The sequence below is a fragment of the Prionailurus bengalensis genome, chromosome D1 (assembly GCF_016509475.1).
Source record: "Prionailurus bengalensis isolate Pbe53 chromosome D1, Fcat_Pben_1.1_paternal_pri, whole genome shotgun sequence".
NCBI classification, from domain to species: Eukaryota; Metazoa; Chordata; class Mammalia; order Carnivora; family Felidae; genus Prionailurus; species Prionailurus bengalensis.
Window position 1 is genome coordinate 63,923,094 of NC_057346.1, and position 7,822 is coordinate 63,930,915.

General features: G+C 40.0%; 1 pseudogene; it reads right to left on the reverse strand.

Annotated features, from left to right (window-relative positions):
- Nucleotides 1-2,626: 2,626 nt before the first annotated feature.
- LOC122482650 lies at nucleotides 2,627-3,606 on the reverse strand (annotated as a pseudogene).
- Nucleotides 3,607-7,822: the final 4,216 nt, after the last annotated feature.

Below are 7,822 nucleotides of genomic sequence, written 5' to 3' on the forward strand. Positions count from 1 at the left end.
GGTGACTCAGAGCCTGGAGCCTGCTTCGGATTCTGTGTCTCCCTCTCTCTCTGCCGTTCCCCTGCTCACACTGTCTCTCTCTCTCTCTCAAAAATAAACATTAAGTTTTTTTAAAAAATCCTTGTCCTTAATTATTATTATTATTATTAATTATTATTAATTATTATTATTATTTTTATGGCCTGGAAGCCATATCTCCCAAAGATAAAGTCCTTACCTCAGATGGACAGGAGACACTGCTGGTAAATTTTACTGCAAGATGTAATAGCTTATATGAGGGAGCCAAGGAGTGCAGATAGAAATTGGTGAATAAAGTGGATTTTGCCAGAATTTGGGAAAGTATCTGCTGTGAGGAGGTATGGAGGTCAGTGAGTCAGGGCCTTCTCTGGCTTGGCAGACCTTCTCTGGGAATGGGTAGCCTTGTCTCTGAATGGCCAATACTACTGAGAGAAGAGTCATGTAGGAATAAGAGGTTGCCTGTCTCCTCTCTTGTGTGAGGAGTTAGGACAGCCTGCTTCTCTGATCAGTCACCCTGTAAAGGAATTTTTCTAGCCCTCAAACAATTGTCAGGCTGAGGTCACTGCTTAGGCTTTTAAAAATGCTTCCACTCCTATTGGGCTCTGAAGGAAAAGCTGAATAAAGGAAAAATCCAAGGAAGGGGATATGAGAAAACCCAAAAGGAGAACCTAAAATGACTGGCCTCACTTTCCCTGAGGGCCACAGTGAGCCAGGGCCCTGTTTTGGGGGTGGTTCTTTTGCCTTCCTGTGTGAGGACAATGACTTTGATCTCCCTCTCCTCCCCAGAAACTTTTTTTAAAGGGAAATCTCTCCCCAGCTGACGTATTCTCTCACTGGAAATCCTAGTCTAGGAGATAGGATTTTAATAAATCCCCTAGGTATGATTCCTGGCCTTCCACCTCTGCTTTCTTCTGTCAGTAAATGAGCTCTGCTGGCCCAGAGGGAACCCTTCACCTGTACATGAAAACAGAGGGCCATTTTCACATCCCTGACTGTGCATTTAGTGACCATGTCTTGGGCTAGTACTACCAATCTGCTCCAAGACCCATGGTATAATGAAGACCCTACATGGTCTCAGAAAAGGTGTGGAAGCAAGACTCTTAGTCTTTCCCCAAGAGGTAATCCTTTCACTGAACATAAGTGAGTATCTCAGAGCAAATTAACTAAGACAAATGCATACAGGATTTCCTGCTTTATTTTCCCTCCATAGATATGTTTTCTTTTTAAATTTTCTTACTCAATAGTTATTGGACTCCTATGTGCCAGATGTACACAGTAATTCAACTTCTCTATATGTTATGCTACACTTACCACAAGTGTAGCTACCATTTGTCTCACTACATCACTATTACAATATCATTGACTATATTCCCTATCCTGTGCTTTTTATTCCTGTGACTTATTCACTCCATAATGGAAAGCTTGTATCTTCCACTCCTCTTCACCCATTTTGCCCATCCCATACCTTCCTCCCTTCTGGCAACTGTCAGTTTGTTCTGTGTGTTAATGGGTCTGATCTTGCTTTTTGTTTGTTTATTCATTTGTTTTTTTAGATTCCACATATGAGTGAAATCATATGGTATTAGCTTACTTATTCTGACTTATTTCACTTAGAGTAATGAATGCCCTCGAGGTCCATCCATATTGTTGCAAATGACACATCTTATCCTTTTTAAGGCTGAGTAATATTTCAGTGTGTGTGTGTGTGTGTGTGTGTGAGTGTGCGTGTGTGTAAATCTATCTCACATCTTCCTTTTCCATTTGTATTCCTAATACTTTTGATGCTGTTACATAACTTAATATTTTGATTTATTATACTGAGAATATTTCTGTCATTAGCTCTATGTAGATCATGGTATTTTAAGATCTACATAGTATTCCACTAATGTATAAGTATAAGCTTATAGTAAATTGGTAAAACAGATTTATTAAATAAGTGCACTTAGTCACTAGCTTGGTGTGTGCACTGACCTAGGTAAATCAGGAAATGGATATAGAAATACCTGCAGTCCACTAGGTGACATGTTGCTAACACAAAACTTCTCAGTTTCCTATCTGCTTGCCTTGTAATTCATACTAAAATAATCACCTGGACCTCTGCTACCTCATAAGCTATCGTCAGTGGTTTGCAGCTAGAAGAGATTAACCAGAAGTCTCCTAATTCTATTCCATAATGAAGTCTGTGCTTCCTTGAATGGCTTCCTCCTTCTGCTTTCCTTCTCTACATGACCTTCAGCCACAGAACTAAGACAAAGAGCAAACCCAGGAAAGGCCATTTAGAGAGATATTAGTTCTGCATTTGTTTGCTTATTTAAATATTGAAGTGCAGTCAGTCTTCTGCTCAGAGGCAATCCTTCTCATCCCATCAGGATGCATGATTCATGAACCTGTTCTATGTAAATTACAATAGAGTAGATAACATGGAACATTCTAACACGTATTTACAGTGCTGTCCTGCAGAAATCCAGCTGCCAGCTTGCAATCCATCCCTCTTCTTCCTTCTGGATTAGTTCCATGGTGGTGTTTTTGAGCCCTAGTCCCTAATTTAGGGCATAAGAACTCCTCTGGACTTCATAGAAGATATAGAGGCCAAGTTTAAGAGCATTTTCTACCCATCTCTGCTTGCTTTCCTGCGCTTAGCATCCTGGCCCTGGTATAGGTGTAGTGTATGGCGTAGGGCTCTCTTGACCTCCTGATTGCGTAAGCAGTAAATGATGGGGCTGAGCAAAGGTACAACGACAGCATAGAGTACAGAAACCAGCTTGTTGGTGTCAAAAGCTGAGAGTGCCTTTGGCCGCGCGTAGATGAAGATACTGGCTGCATAGAAGATGATCACAACAGTGAGGTGAGAGGCACAGGTGGAAAAGGCTTTATGGCGCCCAGCAGCCGAGGGAATTCATACCACAGCACCAGTGATGGCCATATAGGAGGCCCCGGTGACAGAGAGTGGCCCCAGCAGGATAAAAACGGCCAGAACAAAGTCTGTAAGCTCTGCTGTTGACATGTCAGTACATTAAATATTGAGTAATGGGGAGACATCACAGAAAAAGTGGTTGATGATGTTGGGTCCACAGCAAGAGAGGCAAGAAATGAGAAAAACTTTGACCATGGAGATACCAAAACCTCCAGCCCAGGAGCCAGCTGCAAGCTGCACACACTGCTGACCGCTGACAATGACAGCATAGTGGAGAGGATGGCAGATGGCCACATAGCGATCATAGGCCATAACAGCAAGAAGGACACATTCAGTGCAGCCCAGTCCCAGGAAAAAATAGAGCTGTGTCATGCAGCCCTCAAAGGAGATTAGCTGTCCCTGGCTCTGTTTGGACCCAGCAAATCCAGCTAACATCTTGGGAATAGTTACAGTAACATACCAGATCTCCAAGAAGGACATATTAGCCAGAAAGAAGTACATGGGTTTGTGACGGGTGGGGTGGTTTCTAATTGCCATAATGATGAGTGTGTTTTCAGTCAGCACCAACACATAGGCCAGCAGAGAAAGGGCGAATAAAAGTGCCCGCAGTGGCGCAGGAGCCGGGAAGCCCAGCAACACAAACTCACCCTCCCACTCTGATTCCTCTGCTCCATACTGTCAGTCTTGCCCACTGATCTTTAGGAGAGAGAACAGAGGGCCTTCAGGAGGCAGCAACAAGAACCCAGGCTTTCTTGTGGTGGGTTTATATTGACAGAATGTTTGTGTGCATGTGATTCATCACTAAACTGAGGACGTCACTTTCTGTTGTAATCTGGAAAAGAGCTAAGACAAAAGTAAACAAAAATGAGCTACTTCATACTGGGAATAGGGTCAGAGTCTGTTCGGGCCCTTGGAGAAGAATATACTGATAAACACTTGTAAAAGTGACACTAGTTGGTTACTGAAGAATATAGATCAAAACCAAATATAGTAGTAAAAGAGTCTAGGCTGCCCTAAAGTGAGAGTTTGTGAGCTAGATTGTGACTCTGTTTTGAGGAAATAAGTTACACAATGGAGGAATAACAGTACTAAACATGTAACACAATTGAGTATTTGCTATGCATTAATTGTATGGACATTGTTTTAAAATATTTGCAGATATTAATTCACTTAATTTTCAGAAGAACGCTGTGAGTTAGTATGATTTTAACGCCACTTAACATCTAAGAAAACCGAGGCATAAAGAGATTAAGTAACATGTTCCAGGTCACACAGATAGTAAGAGATGGAACCAGGAAGTCAGGACCTCAGAGCTTCGAAAATATTCAGGCAACACAAAGGAGGGACTATACGACCCGTCCTGGATTTATATCCAGGGGAGAGGATCTTTGGGGCTCAGCTACAGAAGCAACTCCATACTACAAGAAAGAAGGAACATTGTAGAACCCAAGAAGTCACAACATCTCTGGATTGAAACTTCTACAAAACCTGCACTTAGAGGAGGATTTGGGATGCACCTTGAAATTATATTAGGAAGGTATTCTGGAAGGTAGAAATACTGAGAATCCCATCAGTTCTGAAAGTTGTGCTCTCTTGGAATGAGAGTAGCCCCCTTCTAGAGTATTGTCAAAAATTAAACTGAGGCATATTGAAAGTTTCAAGGGTTTATTTGAGAAACATTGATTTAAATTGGGCAGCACCAAATGGAAAGCAGTAAACTGCTCTATTGACAGAAGCTAATGGAAAGACTTCTATAGAGCAGACTCAGAAGAAAGGCAAGGGCATTATTTGATTAGCTACATTTAAGTGGTTGCCTTACTTGGGAAAATTTCCTTGGCTGTTTGTGATTGGTTGTTCTTAAATTTTGTTTTCTTGGATATGAACACATTTATAATTGACTCTAGCTTAAGTTTTGGTTTGCTTAATAAGTAGGCAACCAAGGCGTGAGAGCATCTCAATCTAATGGCCTCTTTGTTTAATTATTTTGCCAGTAACAAGACCAATAAAAAAGCATACATTCAGTAGAGTACTCTCTTTGTTTACTTTTGTATCAAAAATAAAATTTGCCCTTTCAAAATTTCAAGCCTCTTCTGGATTTGATGTGCAACAGAAGCAGACATAGTCACATGGGGTTATTGTCACCCTACTGTCTCGATATGGTCATACATTGGAAGGGAGTACAGAGATTAGAAAGGAGAATAGGAGAGAGTCAGCTAAACATCAGGGTGCTATTTCCCTTAAGGAGTTTCCTTACTTTTTAGTTTCAAGCTCGTTCCTCTGAGAACAATATCAAACTTCATATATCAAACTTCAATCTGCTAATGACTTTTTTCTAGCTTTGTTGAGAGATAATTGCCATAGAACATTGTGTAAGCTTAAGGTATACTATGTGACAATTTGATACAGGTATATATTGTGAAATATTTACCACAATAAAGTTAGTTAACACATCCTTTACCTCATACAGACTAAAAGTTTTAGCACATAAAAGGCAAACAAGAGACTTACTAAGTCTTTAAGTGGCTTACAGTCTAGTGGTGGGGACATATCTTCATCTTCTCATTCTTGAAAATTTAAACTCCTATGCCTGCCATTATACCAGGTACCAGCTTCATAAAAGGGAACCTAAAAATTACAATTGTAATTGTACAATTACAATTACATTCATATCCTTACCCTTGATCCTTTCTCCTCAATACCTGCCTCATATACTATTTGTTGTGCATTTAACCCTCTTGGCCTCAGATCTTCCCGCTTATCCTTTAATCTTCTCTATCCTCATATTTGATGCTCTGCATGCTAAAAACAAAAAGTCAGCCTCTCACATGTGGGCTCCTAATTGGTCTCACTGCCTGTAGTCTCTCCCTGAAGCTCAAATCTGACCATTTCATTTCCCTACTTAAAATCCTTTCATAGTATCCCACTGCCTACACAATAACATTCAACTATTTAACGAGGCACATAAGTACCTCATGATATGCACGTCTATTACCAAAACCTTGTCTCTTGTCACATACTACATTGTATTTTATACCTTGCAGCTCTTGGTATACCACATGATTATCACATCTGGGAGGGCCAATGTCTGGGTAGCTCAGTAAGTTAAGTGTCCGACTTTGGCTCAGGTCATGATCTCACAGCTTGTGAGTTCTGAGCCCTGGGTCAGGCTCTATGCTGACAGCTTAGAGCCTGGAGCCTGCTTCAGATTCTGTGTCTCCATCTCTCTCTGCCCCTCCCCGACTCACGCTCTGTCTCTCTCTCTCCAATATAAATAAACACTAAAAAAGTTTTACAGCATGCTTATTACCTCTGTACCTTTGCTTATGCTGCAATCTGTATAAGGGTGGCCAGCTCCGAATTAACCTTCAAATCTTGGCTTTTGTGGCATCTCCACATAGAGGCATTAATTGTCCTTCTTTCTTTCTTTCACCTAACACTTGTTTGGTGAGGTTCCTCCATTACTGTTCCCATTAGAGCCTGTGAAAGCCTAGCAATTATTTCACTATCTATATCACTGCTGCCATTATTCAGGTGGATGTACAGGAAGAACTTTATGCCAAAGTGCCTCAGATGTCCTTAATGGTATAGCAAGGAGTGGACATAATTCTCTTAGTGTCCCATGGGTCCCTCAAATACAAAATGTCTAGAAAAATATTTCCTAAGCCTGTTATTCCTTTATCACAGTTAATAACATTAGTTTCCATGCAGTCACCTATACCAGAGATCTGAAAGTCTCCTACATATTTATTCTCCCCATCCCAAACCCACATCTCACTCACAACTAATCTAAGTTATATCTTAACTTCTTCTTTAATTATCTCTCATGTCTGTCCTTCTCTCCTGTCCTATTTCTACTGCCTTCCCCCCAGTCGCTTATGCCCATCAGGTCCTTGTTATTTCTCAGTTTAGCTATTTCAGTATCTTATTACCTGATCTTTCTTCTTCTGGTCTCAACCCTCATAAATCTAAATGCCATTTGTTTCTAGAGTGAGATTTTATGTAGAAGTATGGCCATATCACTGGCACCAAATGCATCCAATTTGGGGAAAATACATACAAAATAAGCCCCAAATATACTTCCTTTTAACTGTCCTACAATAATCCAGTCATTGCCCATATTTCCCTTTTTCTAAGTGTGACATGATGTTCTCTAACTCTGGAATTTGCACATACTCTTCTTTCTATCAAAAATACCTATCCCTAATCCTAGAAATTATTGTTTATCCCTCATGTTTCAGTTTGTTAGTTACCATGTTCCAAAACTACCCATATTTCTAGACATAGATTATTTACTGATATATCTGTCTCTCCTTTTGACAATAGCTCCTATTATAAGCTCGGCTTTAGTAAAGGTATTATGGCTATTAGTAAAGGTAAATGGTTGTATGGATGGATGGGAAAATGGAGAAAGGTATGATACAGGCAGAACTGATGAATTGCAGATCATAGGAATGGGCTAAAGAAGGCATGATGTAAAAAGGAATTGTTTGGAAATGATCAGGAGTAGAGAATTTAAATGGATTACCAGAAAACTTGACAGAATTGGAATAATATATAAGGAAAACAAACATCAAATGTAGAAGAATGAGTAGACCTGCAGGAACCAGATAAAACATAAGAAAGTTAGATTATGTGCAAAGAGGTTAGAATTTCTGTAGATAATATAGAGCATATTTGGGTAGGATAAATTTGCTATATAAACAAAAGATCCAATGAAAGAAGATAAGGCAAATATATCTATAACTTAGAAAGAGTTGACTATGAATGGAAGATTATAAAAGCTTTAAGGAGGCCAGGCACATTACAAATAAATAAAGAAACCAGCTATGAGTGGAAAACATGTAGAAAGCACTATCAGTCTGAGGATTAGGATGGACCAGATGTGGAAAA